Source organism: Acinonyx jubatus, chromosome E1 (genome assembly GCF_027475565.1).
Source record: "Acinonyx jubatus isolate Ajub_Pintada_27869175 chromosome E1, VMU_Ajub_asm_v1.0, whole genome shotgun sequence".
Classification (NCBI taxonomy): Eukaryota; Metazoa; Chordata; class Mammalia; order Carnivora; family Felidae; genus Acinonyx; species Acinonyx jubatus.
In genome coordinates this window covers 59,940,661-59,960,408 of record NC_069397.1, presented here as the reverse complement: position 1 = coordinate 59,960,408, position 19,748 = coordinate 59,940,661, and the positions used below count along the sequence as shown (strand labels likewise).

At 52.1% G+C, this 19,748-nt stretch overlaps 1 protein-coding gene across 3 annotated transcripts in view; it reads right to left on the bottom strand.

Annotated features, from left to right (window-relative positions):
• Positions 1-19,748, bottom strand: part of TBCD (tubulin folding cofactor D) — a 158,141-nt gene that overhangs the window by 67,341 nt on the left and 71,052 nt on the right. The gene's annotated exons all lie outside the window — the stretch shown is intronic.

Here is a 19,748-nt window from a genome sequence, read left to right as displayed (position 1 = left end):
AAGCACGTGTTTAGAAGGAAAATAGAAGTCGGTGGACACGTTTTTTAAAAAGCTGCCCCCAAATGACAGGCAGAGATGAAAGTGGGTACCGGAAGGCACGGAGAGGCCTGGGGTCTGCTGGCCACAGGGACCACGGACATGAGACCGCCTCACCTTCGGGCCAGAAGGTAGCGCCCGACATCCCACCCTGGGGAGGAAAACCTGGGGCGCAGGGAGCCTTAAGTCGCTCAGTTTCAGAATCAAGAACCAGGATGACAAAGGAAACCAAGCCCAGGGTTACTTCTGTGTTAATTTTAGGGATAACCAACATATGTTTAATTATCTAAAATATCTGCACTGTACAAAGTAATCTGAAGTACATAACAGATTATCCTTCTGGTTCCATTTGAAAATGAGTAATTTAATAATACTGCTCATGTGATTTTTGATGTAAAATATGAGAGAATTTTAAGATACATGGTAAGAGTATTAGAATGTTTAAAGGAGCTAAAATTTTAGCATATTTAGCTGTTAAATTTACCAGATTCATGTATTTCAAGTACTTGGGGAAGAGTTCACTTATTAAGACACGTAAACTATTTAAATAGAAAATAAAGTACTATGTGTTATAGTCATGTACAGGGCTTTAAAAAATATGAGAATCTGATTAATGTTATAAATGAACTAATTTTTTATAAGCCTCTTAGGGGCACCTAGGTGGCTCAGTGGGTTAAGCATCTGATTCTTGATTTCAGCTCAGGTCAGGATCCCGGGGTCGTGGGATGGAGCCTCACGTCAGGCTCTACGCTGAACGTGGAGCCTGCTTAGGATTCTCTTCTCTCTCCCTCCCTCTGCCCCCTCCCTACTCTCGTGCCCCCTACTAAAAAAACAAAAACAAAAACTCTTAAACTAACAGGAAAATATGATAGAAAAAAACTAAAAAAATGTTTAATTTGCAATTCAGACAATATAAGTTTTTTTAGAAGTCGCTATAAATGAGATTTTCGAAAGATACTCCGAAAGTCCCAATTTACTAATCTAAAACCAACAACGATGCTGCCATAAAGCACGCGGATAGCTCACCCTGGTGTTTAGAAAGTATGAAAAGTGGAAACAAGTGAACATCTGTTCTCAGAGAAGACGGAGTGACCATGGGTCCCCGCCCCCAGCACTGGTGGCGCTCGGGCAGAACCGCTTCCCAGCACCTGACGCCTGACGCCGTAGGACGGGCAGGGGAAGGCCAGAGGCCACGGCCCACACCCTCGAGGGACGCGTCAGCTGCAGGTTGCCGTGGGGAGCGCGCCCGCGGCCAGGGCCTCCCGCGCTCCAGCAGCCTGACACCCCCGGCCGCACGGCGCGGACACGGCAGCTTCCCACACCGGGCAGGTGTCTGCCGCAGACAAGCACCACGCGTTTGCCCAAAACAGGAATGGCCAACCAGGACGACGACGATGATCAACCACTGACACAACAAAGAACAAAGCTAAAAGCCAGCACACCGAGTGACCGGAAGGCAGGACAAGAGGGGCCAGCCTCAGCCCCCACCGTGCATGTGTGTGCCAGGGCCGCCCCGGGACGCGAGCGCCCGTCACGAGCACTCACCGTGCACTTCACACCCTCCGGTCTGTTTAGCCAGACGAGCACCGTTACATGCACGCGGTCTGAGAAGACATTCCAGGTAGGATTCAAGAAAAATGAAGCAGCAATTACCCAAATGTGCAACTATCATCCTAGAAATTATCTTCCAGGAAAACATACCTAGAAATAGCCTTGGGCAAAAAAAAAAAAAAAAATCAAAAGAAACAACAGAAGGACTATGAATATCAAACACAAATCTCCCCTCTGCCTTTCTGCATCTAAGGACTTTGATTCCATATAAATAGCAACAAAAAGTAGATTTGATTGTGTACAATTTTTAAAAAAAAAAATTTGTTTAACATTTTTATTTATTTTTGAGACAGAGAGACAGAGCATGAACGGGGGAGGGTCAGAGAGAGAGAGGGAGACACAGAATCTGAAACAGGCTCCAGGCTCTGAACTGACAGCACAGAGCCCGACGCAGGGCTCGAACTCACAGACCACGAGATCATGACCTGAGCCGAAGTCGGACGCTTAACCGACTGAGCCACCCAGGTGCCCCTTTGTACAATTTTTATATACATATGATTATTTTTAATCAGATTGTAAAATGTTAAGATAAATTTACTTAAAGTTACGTAAGCAGACTCCAAAATAAGTTATCAAAACATAGAAAGCTCAAAGACACGGTGCTCTAGGTCACACATTTCCTCCCAGGATGGGGCCAAGCAAGGCGCCTCCACCCACCGTCCCATGGAGCACAGGGTGTTCCGGGGCACCCACGCCCAGCACATGGAGGAAACCGCAGCTGGGACGGGCCTCCCCTCCTCTGTGCATGCCGAGGACCCCAAACCTTGGAGCCCACCCTCTTGCCGAGTTCTCGTTTCCTCAACTGAGCAGCAGCAGGACGCCCTTCCTGGGACATGCCCCACATGCCACAGCGTCTGAAACTGGGCCAGAGGCCACACACACCATTTTCTGGGGCACAGTTCACAGCACGGTGGTCACCCACCCTTGCCTCCCCATTGAGCTAAGGCCTGCTCTCCCCACCACTGCCACCCCTCACCCCTCACCCCAGCTTCTTCTCGCCCAGCCCCTCCGTCACTGCCGCTCCGCCCCTGGCTCTCAGGGAGGGTCTGTCCGACGACTCCCACCCAAGTGGCTCCTGGGGTTCCCTCTCGAGAGGCCCCAGCACCCCCACACGTTGCATCTCTCCAGGCCATACCACAGTGCTGCAGCGGCCCTGGAGCCTTCTCCATGCCAGGCAAACTTCGCTGGGCGGGAGCCCCTGAAGGTGACAACGGTCTGCCTTCGTCATCCAGCACACCAGAAACTAAGCTCCATTTTCCGGAAGAACACCTATCAGTCCTCGTGAATGTCTAACGAGACCTCCAGTAAGACTCACAGGGCAGATACAAATGCCACAGCAAGCGAGAAGGCACCATCATAGCCGCTGTACATGAAGGGGTTAAATCTAAGTGGTGATTTTTTACTTTTTGTCTGAACTTGAACTAAACCAACTCTGCAATGCTTCAGACTGGTCATCAGCAGTTCTACTGGAAATTCCACACCACCTGGAACTACTCCTCATCTTCCAGTGTCGTTCATATTCACTTTCCACACTCACAGGACAGCCCATTCGCAGCCCAATGGATGTCACAACTAATAGGCTGTGGCACCTTTAGGAGGAAAGCATCATATAAACACAGTATCACTGCTACACCAGGGCCCCTAAGGCCGTTACTGTAACTCAGCTGCCCAGACAGCTCTGGGTAAGACCGTTCAGCAATTCTATAGCCTGAGGGGAATCTGGATGCTAACTGCTGAGTCCCAATTTATCGGTCCACTGGACAAAATCAATTTCAAGACAGACAACCATGAGTGACAGCGGCCGGTGCTGCAGATGTCGGCTTCAGGTAGGCATCACACCCACCACCAACCACACTGAGAATGCTCAGTGCAACCGGTGAGAAGCCTGCTTCCATATGTACACAGCCCCCACCCCAGGCCTACGTGCCCTTGAGGTCACTCCCATCATACCCGCAGAACCTGACTCCGGGTCAGGGAACCCAGTGGTCTGTTCCCAAGAGGGAGACGGTTTTCCAAAGCGTTGCTTTGTTGGCCAGTGAAGTCAGTCAGCCATGAGGAAAAGGACACACAAATTGCTGGTTTGTATTCCACTAACGGACCTCCACCACCACTCACACACAGACCTTGCCACAGTCTGACCAACATTTATTGTTGGGCAAATTGACAGCCTAGTCGGTCCAACCTTTGTCCATGTGGCCCACTGTCTCCAGGAGTGGAAAAAGGTCAGCCTCTGAGCACTAGCCTGCAGGCTGAGCCCTTCAGGACAAGGATACCAGACCAGTGGGGAACACGGGCCATGGTGACCCCCGGACACACACCCTGACTTTATCCCCAGCACCCACGCGTGCCCATGTGCTGGGTCTGACAACGGGCAGACGCTAGTCTTCGTCCTCCCACAGAAACAGGTCAGAGAAGGAGAGGCCCACGCCGCCCACCAGCCACACCCACCCACATGGCCGCCTGGCCAAGCTCCACCCAAGTCCTTGGCACAAATGCCCTCGACGTCTTGAACCTGTCATTTTCCTTGGAGGCCTCTGATGACCCCTCCGCTGACACCGGCAACAGACATCAGCAGCTGACCCTCCAGGGCAGGTGAAGAAGTGGCTGCCTGGACCGACACAGGCCTCACTACTGGACAGGGTCCCAGAGAAGACAGTGGGGATGCTCCCCTCACGGGCGCCACAAGGGAATCTGACTTACAGAAAGTAAAGCAGCTCAGAGGAGGAAAAGGGACACGGTGGATTTAACAAGAAAACTGAAACTCAGGCCTGTCAGCTCTGATTCACACCATGTCGACAGCAACCTGAGGGGGAAAGGGGCTGGTGGGACCACCGCGGCCACCAGGCCTGGCCCTCTCCAGCCTCTGCTGTAGGAGGGCCTGGAGGACGAGACACAGCAGCCGTGCAGGCCACCGGGAACAACCACAAAGCCTGGGGAGGGGGGTAGTACCTATGGAGTAGAAACAGCTGTTAACCCCAAACCTGTATAAGAAGTCATTATCAGAGAAACAGTTCAAAAACTAACGATTCTTTCCAGATTCAACAGGTTTAAAATAAGGAAACTCTTCACTAGCTTTGAACAAAAACCTTTCTCATGGTTCCAATTACACACTGCAAATGCATGTCAAATATATAAGATTCCCCAGAGGGCTTCCTTTTGGCAACCCAGAGTCCAGAAATGTAATTTAAATACCCTTCCCTCTAGACAGCATGTCATTTGTCTAACGCCAAGTGCCTAAGGACAAAGCAGCCTCCAGGTGAGAGAAATGACTTAACCCCCAGAGTGCCACAGCTCCGCCACCCAGCTTGCGAGGTGCGCACCCAGGGGCGGGAGGGACCCGGGCATTCTTTGCAGAGGTGGAAACAGTTAGTCCATAAAAGAAACCATGATACAGCCAGCACAGAAGCTACGTCTTTTGGTAAGTCACGAATTATTCTAATTTAAAGAACAAAGCTGTCACTGAAGGCATTGGAAGGTATGGATCGAGTCTCCAGGAGGCACTGGGACAACACACCCCCCCCCCCCCGCCCCCGCCCGGTGGTGTGGGGCTGCACCTCCAGGGACACAGGGGCGGAGTCACCCAGGATGCCCCAGAGCACACAACAGGGCTGCACGTGGAGCCACACTCAGACCCAGGGACAGCACTGGCTTCCCAGGAGCGGGTGTGGCCACCACCACAGAACTGCCATTTCAGTCACCAGTACAAATAGCCATCATACCTCCCTCAAAAATGTGGCCCAACTTGCTCAGGGGGGGAAAAAAAAAAAAAAAACAAAAAACAGTGTTGAATTTGCTAGGGGGCAAGAGGAAATGATGGACAGAATATCTAGTTCTATAGACATTTTGGTTTCCAGTTCCCATAGGACATTTTGAAAAGTGTCCCAAAGGCCCTTAGCTGGCCTGCAGCAGCAGTGGCCACTCCAGACAGAGGAGAAGTACAGGCTTCTGTGCTGGCCTTCCCTTAGAGGGTGAGGGACCCCACCAACACTGGGAGACCTATATCATCCCGAGCTGCTGGGGTGGGCCTCTGGCCCGTGCAGCACCTGGACCCACTGTCCCCTGCCCCAGTGGACTCCCTTTCCACGGAGAAGTCGCACAGCCATGAAGGCCCTTAAAACCCTCCCAAGCGCCTTCCCTATGGACAAGACCCCGCCTACCACTGCCCTCGGTGCCGCCGTGGCCGAGAGCCAAGGTGCATGTGAGTTCCCACCATACGTGTTCTTTAAATCAGAATAATTCGTGACTACCAAAAGAGGTAGCTTCTGCACTGGTTGTATCACGGTTTATTTTCTGGACTAATATTTCTACCTCTGCAAGTTCACAGTCCAGGCTGGGTGGACACCACTACAACACACATCAGCCACAAGAGAAATGCATTGCAGGAGAGAGGGAAGGAGCCCACGGTCATACCTGGGGGCAAGGACTCCTGAAACGCCTAATGTGACTACAAAGCAAGACTGAGGCAAAGGACAAGTGGCATCTACCCTTCCACTGGACATGGCCCCTTGGTGTCGAGGGCAGCTCCCGCCACACCACCTGCCTGACTCGCAGAGCTGGGCTCACCCTCCGCATCATTCAGCGGCTTCCCCTGAGAACAGGGACAGTAAGTCAGTGAAAACCATTTACCATATCAAACAGCCAGAGATTCAGATTAAATCTAGGTGGCAGGTAATAAAGAATCTGGGGCGGGGGGGGGGGGGGGGGGGGGCCAGTATTGGGGCTGCTCTCCAGGACACTGACAGCCCAGGTCTGTACTGTCCCCAAACCATCCAAACCACCTGCAGAATCGTTCCTCAGAAAGTGGGGGTAATGACTTGTCTGAAAATCTGAAAACACTGAAACAAAATACTCTCTCAACTCCCTGAATGCTTCTTTATCTGCTCCATCAGAACCAAGTTGCATAATGTAACACCGTATGTCAACTATATTCCAATAATCACAAAAATAAATAAACTGCAAGAGGTGGATGTACTCCATGACCCAGCAAGCGCACTCTTCAGCATTTATCCGAGATGTGAAGACTTCCCTGCACACAGATGCGCACGGCACCTTGCTCACGATACCAACCCCGGAAACCACGCTCGTGTCCTTCGGCAGGTGAATGTTTCACCACCGGGCACGGCCTGCCAAGCACTACCACGCACCAGGGGAAAGGAACAGACCGGCGATACTCGCCACACCTGATGCACCTCAGGAAATCCTGCTAAGAAAGCCAACCTCACACGAGGCAGACGGAGGGCTCCCTGTGGGCGACACCGCCAAGCCGACACGCTATGGAAGTGCGGCATCTGGCGGCTCCGGGGGTGGCGGCGGGCACGGCAGGTCTGCCCACGACACGGCAGCCGGGCTCAGGGAGGCACCGGGACACCAAACATGTCTGGGGGAACGTATGAAATGCCCACGCACGGTGACGCCAGAATTTCATGCACAGAATTGAGGGGACTTGAGAGCAGCACGGCGCCTTCCAGCAGAAAGGCCTCGGTGCCCGTCCCCCACAAATCACGAGAGCCCTGACAAGGCAGCAGCAAGGGGGCAGGCCCAGGCATGTGTTTTAGCCTAAGTTCAAGCTGGAAGGGAACCATGGGGTGAGAGGGCGGAGGCAAGAATGGGGAGCCACGAAAGGGAGCCACGCTCTTCACGTGTGGACCTGTGTTCCTCAAGACACGCACACGACACACAGGACCCACCAACCAATACAAGTCACCAAAGAAACCCAAAGGGTGAGAGAGCTCAAAATGTTCCTAAGATGAAACCGTAAAACGGCTGAAAGAAAAGGCCAGCAAATGTGGCCTACTCCCAGGCCGGGGAACCAATTTCCGACGGTGCAAGAAATCCGAAGGGAGTGACGGAGGATGTCGTGAAGTGTCGTGACCTCAGCACACCAACACACCAAAGCAAGTAGCAAACGTGAGTGAGTGTGCCGCGACGGCACTTACACGTGGAGAGCCCACACACACCCAAAACTAGGAACACCCCAACTCAGCAGAAAACACGGTGAGCACACCCGATGACCAACAGGAATCCCAACACGCGTACTGACACAGCGGGTGGGGGTCGCACGCAGAGTGTCTACAGGCTGACCCTTGAACTGGCAAGTCAGCTGCAGGGCCTTTGTCCCTGAGGACATGACGCAGGCACCATTCTGTGTGCAAAGCCCTTCATGTGGACTCAGGATGTGACCAAGTAGCGGGGGCCGCCCCCCACTTGGTGCCTCCTGGGAGGTGTCCCCAAGGTGCCCTGAGTGCCTCCTGGGAGGTGTCCCCAAGGTGTCCTGAGCATCTGCACTGGTGCAACCACTGTTTGTAACAATAGAAATAAACCCCTGCTGATGGGAATGGAGGGTTGAACCACAACGGAGACAACACGCTGCCATCCAAAATATGCCGTCACCACAGGAGGACACTTGGAAGCCCAGCCAAACACTGTTCTGTGACTCCAATCCGGATGACGATCGGGACTCTCTGCGCCAGGCCCTTCTCCACCTAACGGGAGGTCAGGACACTGCATCCGCCACAAGACACAGAGTGACAGCCCCTAGTGAGTCCGTGACTGGACCACAAGCATCACACTGAGGGACCACAGCTTGCTCAGGGCCCCTAGGAGCCCAAATACCAACAGTGCTGACTTCTAGCCCTTGGGGTAGAGGCAGGCACTAGGGAGGTATGGCCATGACTGAGAAAACACCATGAAGACTGGATCCCTGACCTCCTTTAGGGACATGGGCCCCTCATCACCTGTGCACCTCTTTCCTCCCCCTGTGATCCCCCGGTTGCCAGGAGGCTTGACAAAGTGGCTGCAGAGTAAATGCCACTTGGATCACTGCGGTGGTTCCCATGAGGCAGGGCAAGAGGGTGCACCTTCCATGGGAACACCTGCCTAGACTGTCATGAACATCTGCCTGCTTCCAAAGAACTCTTCAAGTAACCCCGGGCTCAACGTGGCCTAGATTTTACCATCGCAACGTTGAAAATACAAACTTTCTAGACTTAACTGAAGATATCAGAAGAGTAGTTTTGTTTTGTTTTTTTACTTTTTTTAGTGTTTATTTTTTTTTGAAAGCACGAGTAGGGGAGGGGCTGAGAGAGAGGGAGACACAGAATCCAAAACAGGCTCCAGGCTCCGGGCTGTCAGCACAGAGCCCGACACAGGGCTCGAACCCACGAACCGTGAGACCGTGACCTGAGCTGAAGTTGGATGCTTAACTGACTGAGCCCCCCAGGCGCCCCAGAAGAGTGCTTTTTTTTAAAAAAGAATCTTCAAATGTCACTTTTTAAGGACTGTACTGTAAAATAACCTAAATGTCTTTTTCCTATTTTAAGAAATAATCCCTTGTTTTTCTTTTTAAAAACCTCAACTGAAATACACCAAGACATTCAGACAGAACATAAGCAAAAGCCCCTCTTTGCTTCTGCACACTGACCCTGAGAGTTCCCACCAGTCGGGCCCCACCAGTGGCACAGCCTGGCCACTTCCCCCGGCAGGGAGTTGTGAGAGAGAGGACCAGGGCTGCCCACCAACACACACAGAGGCTTCAGTGCCCAGGGCCCAGAGTACGCAGAACTGTGCCCAGTGGCCTTCTGGTGCCAGACTGCGCCTCCCCACACATCCTCCCCACCCTCCACCACAGCCACCTCCCGCTTGCCCTCTGAGGTTCACACTAGAAGGACGTGTCGCGTGCTAAGGGGGTCCCCGGTTGCAGGCTGGGTGAGTCTGTGCCATCTAAGCCCGGTAGGGTCCAGAGGTCTCACACGGGTGGGCCCAGCCTTCTCCCCAGATTGGGTGCAATTTCAGAGCAGGGCGCTGCACACCCTGTAACCTCAGGGTCAGAGAACATCACCTTTAGAAGCACAGCTTTCTATGCTGACTGGGCTGTCTGCACTCCTCTCTCCCTACAAATACCACGTGTCATTCTTCAACTTCACACCACCAACAGGTTCTCAGGCAGCAGTCCTGGCTCTGGCGACGAGAACCACCTCTGATGCTCCAGAATGTAGAGCACGGCTGCTCAGGCCCCTCCTGGAGACACTGGTCTAGGAGGACAGATCGCACTATGGCAAGAAGTCTGGCTCACCAGGTAGCCCTCCACCTCCTAACATCAGTCTGGGATGTTAGTGGCTCACATCCGCCACTGGCAGAACCTTCCAGAGCCTTAATACCCATAACTTTGAGTTAAACCACCTAAAGTCAAAAACATATATATGGAATCTGCACTCAGATTATTAACAGTAAAATAAATAAGAACCAGAAACGAGCCTTATTCTTTATAATGCAGAGATCCTTTAAGATACACCAAAGAGGGGTGCCTGGGTGGCTAAGTCGGTTAAGCGGCCGGCTTCGGCTCAGGTCATGATCTCACAGTCCGTGAGTTCGAGCCCCGCATCAGGCTCTGTGCTGACAGCTCAGAGCCTGGAGCCTGTTTCGGATTCTGTGTCTCCCTCTCTCTCTCTGACCCTCCCCCGTTCATGCTCTGTCTCCCTGCCTCAAAAATAAATAAACGTTAAAAAAAATTTAAAGAAAAAAAGATACATCAAAGACTAACCTGGCAGTTGAGAAGGTGTTAGTGCCAATTGCAGTCTTCACACCTGCACACATCCACGTACAAACGTGAATACAGGGGATACCATCTCTGAGTCACAATGTCACTCTGGGCCCACTGTGCATATAAGCAACAAGACCCTCCAGTCCAACAGAACCGTGGCTGGGACCCCGACACTGGTGCGGGCACCCTGGGTTTTCTAGCTCCTCACCAAGAAAGGTCGTCCCTCTTTGCTCAGGGCCCACTTGTAGCCATCTTTTTAAGGCTTCACATCTCTGGTTAGCATTTAGACCCAGCACCTGCCCAAGAGCCCAATCCTCGGGTGTCTCAAGAATGACAGGTGACCATCCCACAGCTGTCTGCAGCCCTGGGGCCCCGTTCTCTGATCCCAGGCCCCTGCATGCGCACACGCCCGGCCTCTCCCCACACACTCTGCTGTCAGTGCGCCATCATGTCCGTCCTGGAGGGACCACACCCAGCTCCACAAGTTCCAAATTAGGGAACTGTGAGCTCTACCAAGGAAGCATTTCTCACAAAGCAACTGGATGACCTGAGGATTTCGATTTCTAAATGCCAAGAATACATGAGACAGCACAACACCTGAGAGCAAAAGTGAGGGTGCCCAAGACCACCACGGCCACATCCACAACCATGAGAAGAGCGTCCACAACTGCCCTGCTGATGGGGCTGCGGCCATCATGAGGAGGAGATGTCCGTGCATCATTTAGAGCTTAGAGTCTAAACATTGAAGGCCCACATGTCCAAAGGCCATGGGGCAGAAAAAGGGTTCAGTGTAAAGGCTGAAAATCCAAAGAGGACGCCACATCCTACTGGCCTGAGGCGCCGTGTTCTACTTCAGAGAGGCTGAGAGCGCCCTGCTGAGAGGCGCTAACATCCCCGATTTGCCATAACTGAGGACTCCGGCTCCCGTTCTGACCAGCCCCTGGGGCCTAGCAGTGGCCTTCCTCCCAGCCCAGGCTGTGCGCCAGCCCCCCAGGGCTCCGCAGGAGCTCCCACCTCCCACACCGAGCCTCACCCCCTTGACAGCCGGCTGTGGTCATCGCCAAAGCACAGCACGACAGACTTGCACGCCGTGCAGATGAACAGGGTAACCTACGGGCTGGCCCTCTTGGCCAAGTGGTGAGGCCGGCTCAGAATAAAGAAACTACTTCCACAGTACTGGCTGTCCGGCCGCAGGGAACACAAGCACTACAGGGACGAGTCCGGTGATGGGAGGGCCTCCCGGGAAAGCAGGGAAATACTCTTCCACCAGGCCCTGCTCCCCCTGCACCAGCCCAACCGCCCCAGAAACGGGAGGACTTGAACCCCACACCACCACCAGCTGAGGAATAAGCAAAGAATGGACGAAACTTCCCAGTAGCAACCAGCCAGGACCAGTGGGTTCCGGAGCCAAAGACCCGCCACACGGCCTGCAGTCCTGCTTAAGGGGACTTCAGTCAGGCCAGAACAGGAACCACTAACTGGACCCCCTCAGGAAGAGTCAAGAGGGCCATGGGCCACATCACACACACAGCGGGGAGGCCAGTGCAGAAGCACAGGGCCGGGCTGCCCCACTCACCGTACTTGGGCGTTTGCACAATTCTTACAGTGTGAAGCATACCTGCTGTAAGAGCACGAGGCCTGCTGAGTGCCAGGCCGGGTGACAGACGCCAGCAGAGGTGTCAGCATCTCACGCGGGTGCTCGAGGGATGAGCCTCCCCTGTAGGGAACCCACGACGTCAGATGGCTTCCAGAACCCTGGAAGGGTGGGGGAGGGGCAGTGGCAGTGGAAGGCCCCTCGCCCAGGTAAGAGACGCTGGCCTCATGTTCAAGAACAGATTCATGAGAAACCGTCAGTGTGAGGAACTGTGAAAACCCTGCGTGAGGAACACGTTTGTAGGTTGAATCCTGACAGTGTGACAGTGAACTCACCTGTGAGTCGTCACTGAATGCGCACCACACGCGGCACTTTGTCAAGCAGTAAAAGGCTTGAGAGCCGCACCTCTGAAAGAGCAGTGGCGTGAAAAGGTGGATGGGGGACCCTAGTGACCTACTGCCCCTCCTCCATCCTGCATCCTCCACCTCGGGCATCAGGAAGCACCTCTCCCCCGGATCCTTGCCAACCGTCTCTCCAGACAGGACCTGGAGTCGGCTGTGCTCAGGAAGCCGTGCATTGTTTCGTGGAGCAGAGACGAGCCACAGGCAGCGTCCCGACCACGTGACAGGCAGTGACAGGCGAGGGCTCCCTTCTGCTGGCTCACAGATGCACCACACCATCAAAGCACACCACCTTGCACACAGTAGGTACAAAACTGCTTTGAGTGTCTCTCTCATTCTTCCCCCAAAATTCTCCTCTGCAATTTTCTAAACCTGCTTAAGCCATTCCTCTTGGAAAGATTTCCCCAATGCTTCGCTCAAGCCTAACTGCCTTGCACATTTCCGTGTAACTGAGGACGACAGAGAGGCACCTCTTTACCTCCCTTTAAAACACACCTAACGTCTGCGATGCCTCAGCTCCCCAAATTTATGCTTACAGAAAACACAGAGTCTACAGCAGTGAAGACAAACCTTCTCCCTCCCTTGCCTACAGGTCATCCAGCCGAAGGAAAATGTGACCTAGGACTTGGTCTGGACCAAGGCCAGTGCCCTGAATACTTACTTGGGGGATGCCACAAGAAGGAAAGGGATGGACACGACCTCAGTCTGGCTCTCACCACTAGACCCTGGGCTACTGGAAATTAAGAAGATCTGGGACGCCTGGGTGGCTCAGTTGGTTGGGCATCCGACTTCGGCTCAGGTCACAATCTCACAGCTCGTGGGTTCGAGCCCCGCGTGGGGCTCTGTGCTGACAGCTCAGAGCCTGGAGCCTGCTTCGGATCCTGTGTCTCCCTCTCTCTCTGCCCCTCTCAAAAGTAAAGAAACATTAAAAAAAAAATTCTTTTTAAGAAATTAAGATCTAGTCCCCAAATCTTTAAGTTGCCACGTTAACAAGTGTCCCAAGGAGGGATGGACATAAAGTGGGCAGCTATTTTCCGTCCAGGTGACCCTCCCCTCCCCCAGCCACACTGAGAAGCAGAAAGAGCCTCACCAGACACTCCCAGCTGCCTGTCCCTCCACAAGCGGCCGGGCGACCCCAGCCCTCCCACCGAATGAGGGTCCCAGGTCTGGAGCAGCCACCTGGACGTTCAGAAAGCTGAACAGGTGACTGGTTCCTCTGCCACAGTGCGAACCAGCTGGTTTTAGATGACACTTGTAGAAGTTAATCTAACTCTCGGCTCACCTTGCCGCATTAAAAGTAAAACTGAAATGTCTGCTTAGAAACAATCCTCAAATAGAAAATACAACCTTCTAGTTGCATACTCCTTTAATGTGTTCAGCCCTGAACACCCATACTTGCAGATGTCTTCTGTAAGATCAAATGCCCTGCTCCTCGAGAGTGTCCTCGAAGGCCTCATGCAGGCCGCCAGGGGGATGTGACAGCTGCACCCGCGGCCAGCCTCCCAGAAGGAAAGAGCAGGAGCCCCGACGGACCAGAGGTGGCCCTGCTCCACAGAGCAGCCGGGGGCCCGCGGTGCACATTTCCGCTGAGTCAGAGCTGTCCGTGAGTAGCTGTCACCTTGTCAGCAGCAGGTGATGAGCTGAGCCGCAGCGCCTGGAGCGACACCACCGAACAGCCACACTGTCCCCACACAGCCCTGGTTTATTAAATTCACACAGCAGAACGCCAACAGTACCCAGGGGAAGCTGTCACACGGGAGAAGTCACGGGCACGAAGCCCCTAGGTGGGAGATGCTCCCCCACCGAGGTCACCGACACCGCATCCTGGCACCCAGGTTCAGGGGCACACCCACCTCTCGTGTCAGAGCCCAGGGACTCAGCGACCACACAGACCCCACGACACGGACAAAGGGATGTGCTTATCACAGCACCACCCAAGTGTGTGAAGGCCACAGCAGCAGGAGGTCCCTGAGGTGGACAGAATGCACCCTCAGGAGGGAGCCTAGGCACCTGTCAGGGCCTTCAAAGCCAGTGGCATCTCCCAGCTCTGGGCTGCCACACTGGGGTGTTAGCTTCCCAGTCAGACCGGCCCAGCCTGAACCCAGATTCTGTGTTAAAACTATTTCTGTTCGGGGGCATGTGGGTGGCTTAGTCGGTTGAGCGTCGGACTTTTGATTTCAGCTCAGGTCATGACCTCACGGTTCACGAATTCGAGCCCCACATTGGGCTCTGTGCTGACATCGCGGAGCCTGTTTGGGATTCTCTCTCTTTCTCTCCCTCTGCCCCTCCCCCACTCACTCTCTCTCTCAAAATAAATGAAACTTTTTTTTTAATTTTTTTTTTAACGTTTATTTATTTTTGAGACAGAGAGAGACAGAGCATGAATGGGGGAGGGTCAGAGAGAGGGAGACACAGAATCTGAAACAGGCTCCAGGCTCTGAGCTGTCAGCGCAGAGCCCGATGCAGGGCTCGAACTCACAGACCGCAAGATCATGACTGGAGCCGAAGTCGGCCGCTTAACCGACTGAGCCACCCAGGCGCCCCTGAAACATTTTTTTAAAAAGCTATTTCTTTTCAAGCAATCTAAGTAATTGTTCTCTGCAAATTAAACACTGTCGTGACCAAAAACAACAATACTGTCATGACCGACTAACAATCCTCCTTCTCAATGAGAGGTAAAAAAGGCTCCTCCTCCCTCTGCTGCCTGGCTATCAGCACAGGGACAACCGCCCATCTGTCCACCTGTCCCTTTGCCAAAGGCCGCAGGGGGCACGGGGGAGGGGACATGAGCACTGCACTGGCAGATGAAACGCCCACAGCTGATGACACAGTGGCCCTAGTACATCAACTTGAAAGAAGCAAAAACAAGCATTCAGGAGAATTAAAGGCTTAACCCGGAAGTCAGAGACCAGTTCTGCCGCTGAGTCACAGACCGAGGTTCCCAGCCACAGAGCTCAGACCTCCAAGGGCCCCAAGATGCCTACGGCACAGCACTTCTGAGCTGGTGGGCCTACCGGGCCGAGAGCCCTCTGCCCTGACACACAAGATGTACACAGCCAGAAAGAAGGCACACTGCCCAAGGTCACATGGCCAGCACTGGGGAGAAGGACGAATGTGAAGGCCATCAGAGTTTTGGTCAACGGCAAGCCTATCACCATCTTGAACTGAGCTGCCAGAAGGGTTCTCTCTTTCTGTCTCAATCCCCACCGTGGGCAGCAGGGCCAGGTGGACGTGGACAGCACCCTTCCAATGACACTGCCTGGAGGTCAACAGCCACCTCCCCTGTGACCTCCCCTCCCCATGACCCCACCCCACCAGTTCCCCTCCCTGTGACCTGCCCCTGCTCCCGTGACCTCCCCAGGGTGACACAGAGACAGTTAAGTATGGTGAGGAGGGCTGCAAGCTCACTTCATCTCCACAAAATACAACACAAAATTAGCCCCAAAGCACTTCCCCACTGCCACTGACAAGACACTAGTTGCTACCGACTCTCTCTCCTCGGATTTGTGTTGTGCCCTCCCACTTCAGGGCTCACATGGACTCCACACCCAGACCAGCTCATAACCCTGAAACAGCAACCCTGCCTGCAAGAGAAAAACCAAAGCCTTCGCCTTTGCATTTCCTTATGTGGCATGACCACTGGGGCCACTTCTCAGGACGCCACCACAAGATGCACTTCCCGGGAGAGCCAGAGAGCCAGTGCTGGGGGACTGCAGGCCGTCCACCTGCTACAAGCAAAAGGTAGCACGGCCACCACCAGTCCCAAGGCCCCAAGAGACCTCCGGCCACCCACGACTTCGATAGGACATGAGCAGGGATTCCCGCAAGCCCACTGGGAGGCCGAGGCAGGGAAGTGCCTGCAACACGGGGTGGCCACAGGGCAGCTGGGCATCATACCGCACCGCCCACCCAGGCCCAAGGAGGCTCCCGAGAGAGCAAGAGCCTCACAATTGCATCACATGCTGGACAATCTCCATCCACAGAGGGGGCAGGAAGTGTGAAAACAGGCACAAAGAAAGCACAGTACTCTCAGCCCAGGCACATTAAAGACCACCCTAGGGACGCCTGGCTGGCTCAGTTGGCTGAGTGTCCGACTTTGGCTCAGGTCATGATCTCGTGGTTCTTGAGTTCGAGCCCCGCGTTGGGCTCTGTGCTGACAGCTTGGAGCCCGGAGCCTGCTTCAGATCCTGTGTCCCCCTCTCTCTCTGCCCCTCCCCTGCTCATGTTGTCTGTCTGTCTCTCTCTCCTTCCCTCCCTCTCTCTCTCAAAAATAAATAAACATTAAAAAAAAAAACACCCTAGGTCGTGCCCTGCACCCACGTGGTGCCCTTACTAACCAGTCATTAGGGCAGTGTCACGGGAGCAAGGCTGGTACACTACTCTCACAAGCAAATCTGAAATTCCCGTCAACTGGGGCTGTCCAGCCGCCTTACCAGTACAGCCCCATATCAAAGCAGCCAGCCTGTGTTGTATTTTAAATATCAAATGGGCCACAACTAGCAGAAATACACAACAAAATCTGGAAGACGTGGAAATCGATTTAGTAGGTGAGGATTTTTCCTCAGATAGCAAAACTTCTTCTTAGAAGACTCATAAAAATATTTTCCGTTAGGGGCGCCTGGGTGGCGCAGTCGGTTAAGCGTCCGACTTCAGCCAGGTCACGATCTCGCGGTCCGTGAGTTCGAGCCCCGTGTCAGGCTCTTGGCTGATGGCTCAGAGCCTGGAGCCTGTTTCCGATTCTGTGTCTCCCTCTCTCTCTGCCCCTCCCCCGTTCATGCTCTGTCTCTCTCTGTCCCAAAAATAAATAAACGTTGAAAAAAAAAATTTCCGTTAAAATAGCACAAATGTTATAGAAGTGGCTAAAATAAATTACACAGACGGACGTGACTTTCTGAGTACACCGTATATAAATGACACACACCCACACCACTTCGTGTCCATAAAAGTCACGATCTTAGTTCTGACCTAAACCACGAATTTCAATGTTTTTAAAATGTTTATTCATTTTTGAGAGAGAGTGAGTAGGGGAGGGGTAGAGAGAGAGAGGAACAGAGAATCCGAAGTGGGCCCTGTGCTGTCAGCACAGAGCCCGATGCAGGGCTTGAACATGAACCGTGAGATCATGACCTGAGCCAAAGTTGGACACTCAACTGACTGAGCCACCCAGACACCCCTGAATTTCAATGCTTGTAAGTAACAGGTACAACTAGGTGATACGCAGACTTCATAATCTGCATGGCTCCTGCACCTGTATCACATACAAATTCTAGCATAGTCTATTCTGCTGGGCTTTCTGCTTTCCTTCATTAAACTATAAATTCTCTCATAAAGAATCCCAATTCTAAGTAAAGAAATACTAAGTGCTTAAAAACAAAAAAATTAAAGATACTTTTTAAAAATCTGTATAAATGCACGTGTATGTGTGCATGTACACAGACACACACACACACCCCAAACACTGTGAACACATAGGAGAGAAAGAGAACTAAAAAGAATGAAAACAATGGTGACATTTTTACAATAAAGAAATGATAGGATACAAAAACACTATCAAGAGAATAAAAAGACAAACCACAGAATGGGAGAAAACACTTGTAAAAATTGTTTACCTTTAAAGGGTCTATAATCTAGAATACACCAAGAACTCTTATAACTCAACAATAAAAAGACAACCCAATTTTAAAACGGGTGAAAGACTTACATAGACACTCCTCCAACAAAGATACACAAATGGCCAATAAGTACATGAAATGATGCTCAGTTTTGTCTGTCATTAGGGAAATATAAATCAAAGCCATAAAGAGACACCCACTGAGTTGGCTATAATATAAGAACATGGAAAAGAACAGGTGTTGGCGTGGACACCGGCACGGCTGGCGGGAATGTACAATGGGGCAGCCGCTGGGGGAGACAGTTTGGTGGCTCCCTGGTAGGTTATATATAGATTTGTCATATGATCCAACAATTCCACTCCAAGATATATACCCTAAACACAGGAGAATGTGTGTTCAAACAACTACTTGTACACGGTTGTTCACAGCAGCTCTGTTCACGACGGCCAGAAGGTGGAAACAAACCATGCCTATGGATGCCTGAATAGCCAGCAAAAAGTGATGGATCCACACCACGGAATATTATTGAGTCATAAAAAGGAAGGACGTTCTGACACATGCGCCATCACGGATGAACCTCAAAGATACGCTCAGTGAAAGCAGCAGACACAAAAGGCCACAAATCGTATGATCCCAATGATATGAAATTTCCAGAATAGGCAAATCACAAAGAGGAATGCAGATGAGCAGCTGCCAGGGGCTGGGGAGGCACAAGGAGAGAGGAATGGGCAGGATTCTTCTCAGGGCGATGAAAACGTCTTGGAAATAGAATGACAGGTGTCCAACACTGTGAATGTCCCAAATGCTACCGAATTGTTCACTTTAAAACGGTTAGTGGTTAATTTTATGAATTGAATTTTACCTCAATTAAAACACACAGGGTTTTTTTTAAGAGCAAACACCTTTGCCTTCCTCCCCTGATAATTCAGTCCTGAACCATCAGGCAGAATAGGCAAGGGAAACCCCTGCGGGCAGGGACACTGTCAGAGCCCACATGGGAAGAGGAGGGGTCCATGAGGCAGGCAGGCAGCCTGACAGAGGGGCCAGGACGAAAGGCACCCCTGCAGAGGGGGAGCTGAGTGTGAGAATTAGGAACCTGAGTGGAACTGGGGGAGGGAGGTCCCCGAAGCAGGTGTCACTGCCCATGCAGGCCAGAAGGGCATCCAGTGGAAGGGCACGCAGTAGAAGGCGGCCTGGCAGGGGTGTCAGGGGCCAAGCATGGCAGACGGTGTCCACACATGAGCAGCCCAGCCGGCAGTGTCAGTTAAAAACAAACAAACAAAAAAAATCATCTGATTTAAATCAAAAGGAGCTTAGACATTTGGACCTTTCACATAATAATTTATAAAATTCCACATAAACTTTTTAATAAAAGATGAAACAAGAGGTGCCTGGGTGGTTCAGTCGGTAAGTGTCCAACTTTGGCTCAGGTCGTGATCTCACAGTTTGTGGGTTCGAGCCCCGCATCGGGCTCTGTGCTGACAGCTCAGAGCCTGGAGCCTGCTTCGGATCCTGTATCTCCTCTCTCTCTCTGCCCCTCCCCTGCTCGTGCTATCTCTCTCAAAAATAAACACTAAAAAAATAATAATAAAATAAAAGATGAAATGAGAAGGGAGTTACAAATAAGATATTATCAGAAACGACGAGGCAATTTTAGATAGTTTAAATATACATCATACACATACTGTGCTATCTATAAATCTAACGTACATAATACATGGATGATTGCTGGAATGAAAGACACAAGGTCTGTCTCTGACAGAGATGACTCTGATGATGCAAAAATCTGAAGACATAACCAATAACACAACCCAGAGAAAAAGACATAGAAAATATGTAAGATAAAAGAGAAAGACAGAATGAGGTTGACAAAGGTCTAACTGGAGTCTGGAAGGGAACAATTGAAAAAGAGAATTCCAAGGAAGAACTGAGAACTTTCCAGAACCACAAAGAGA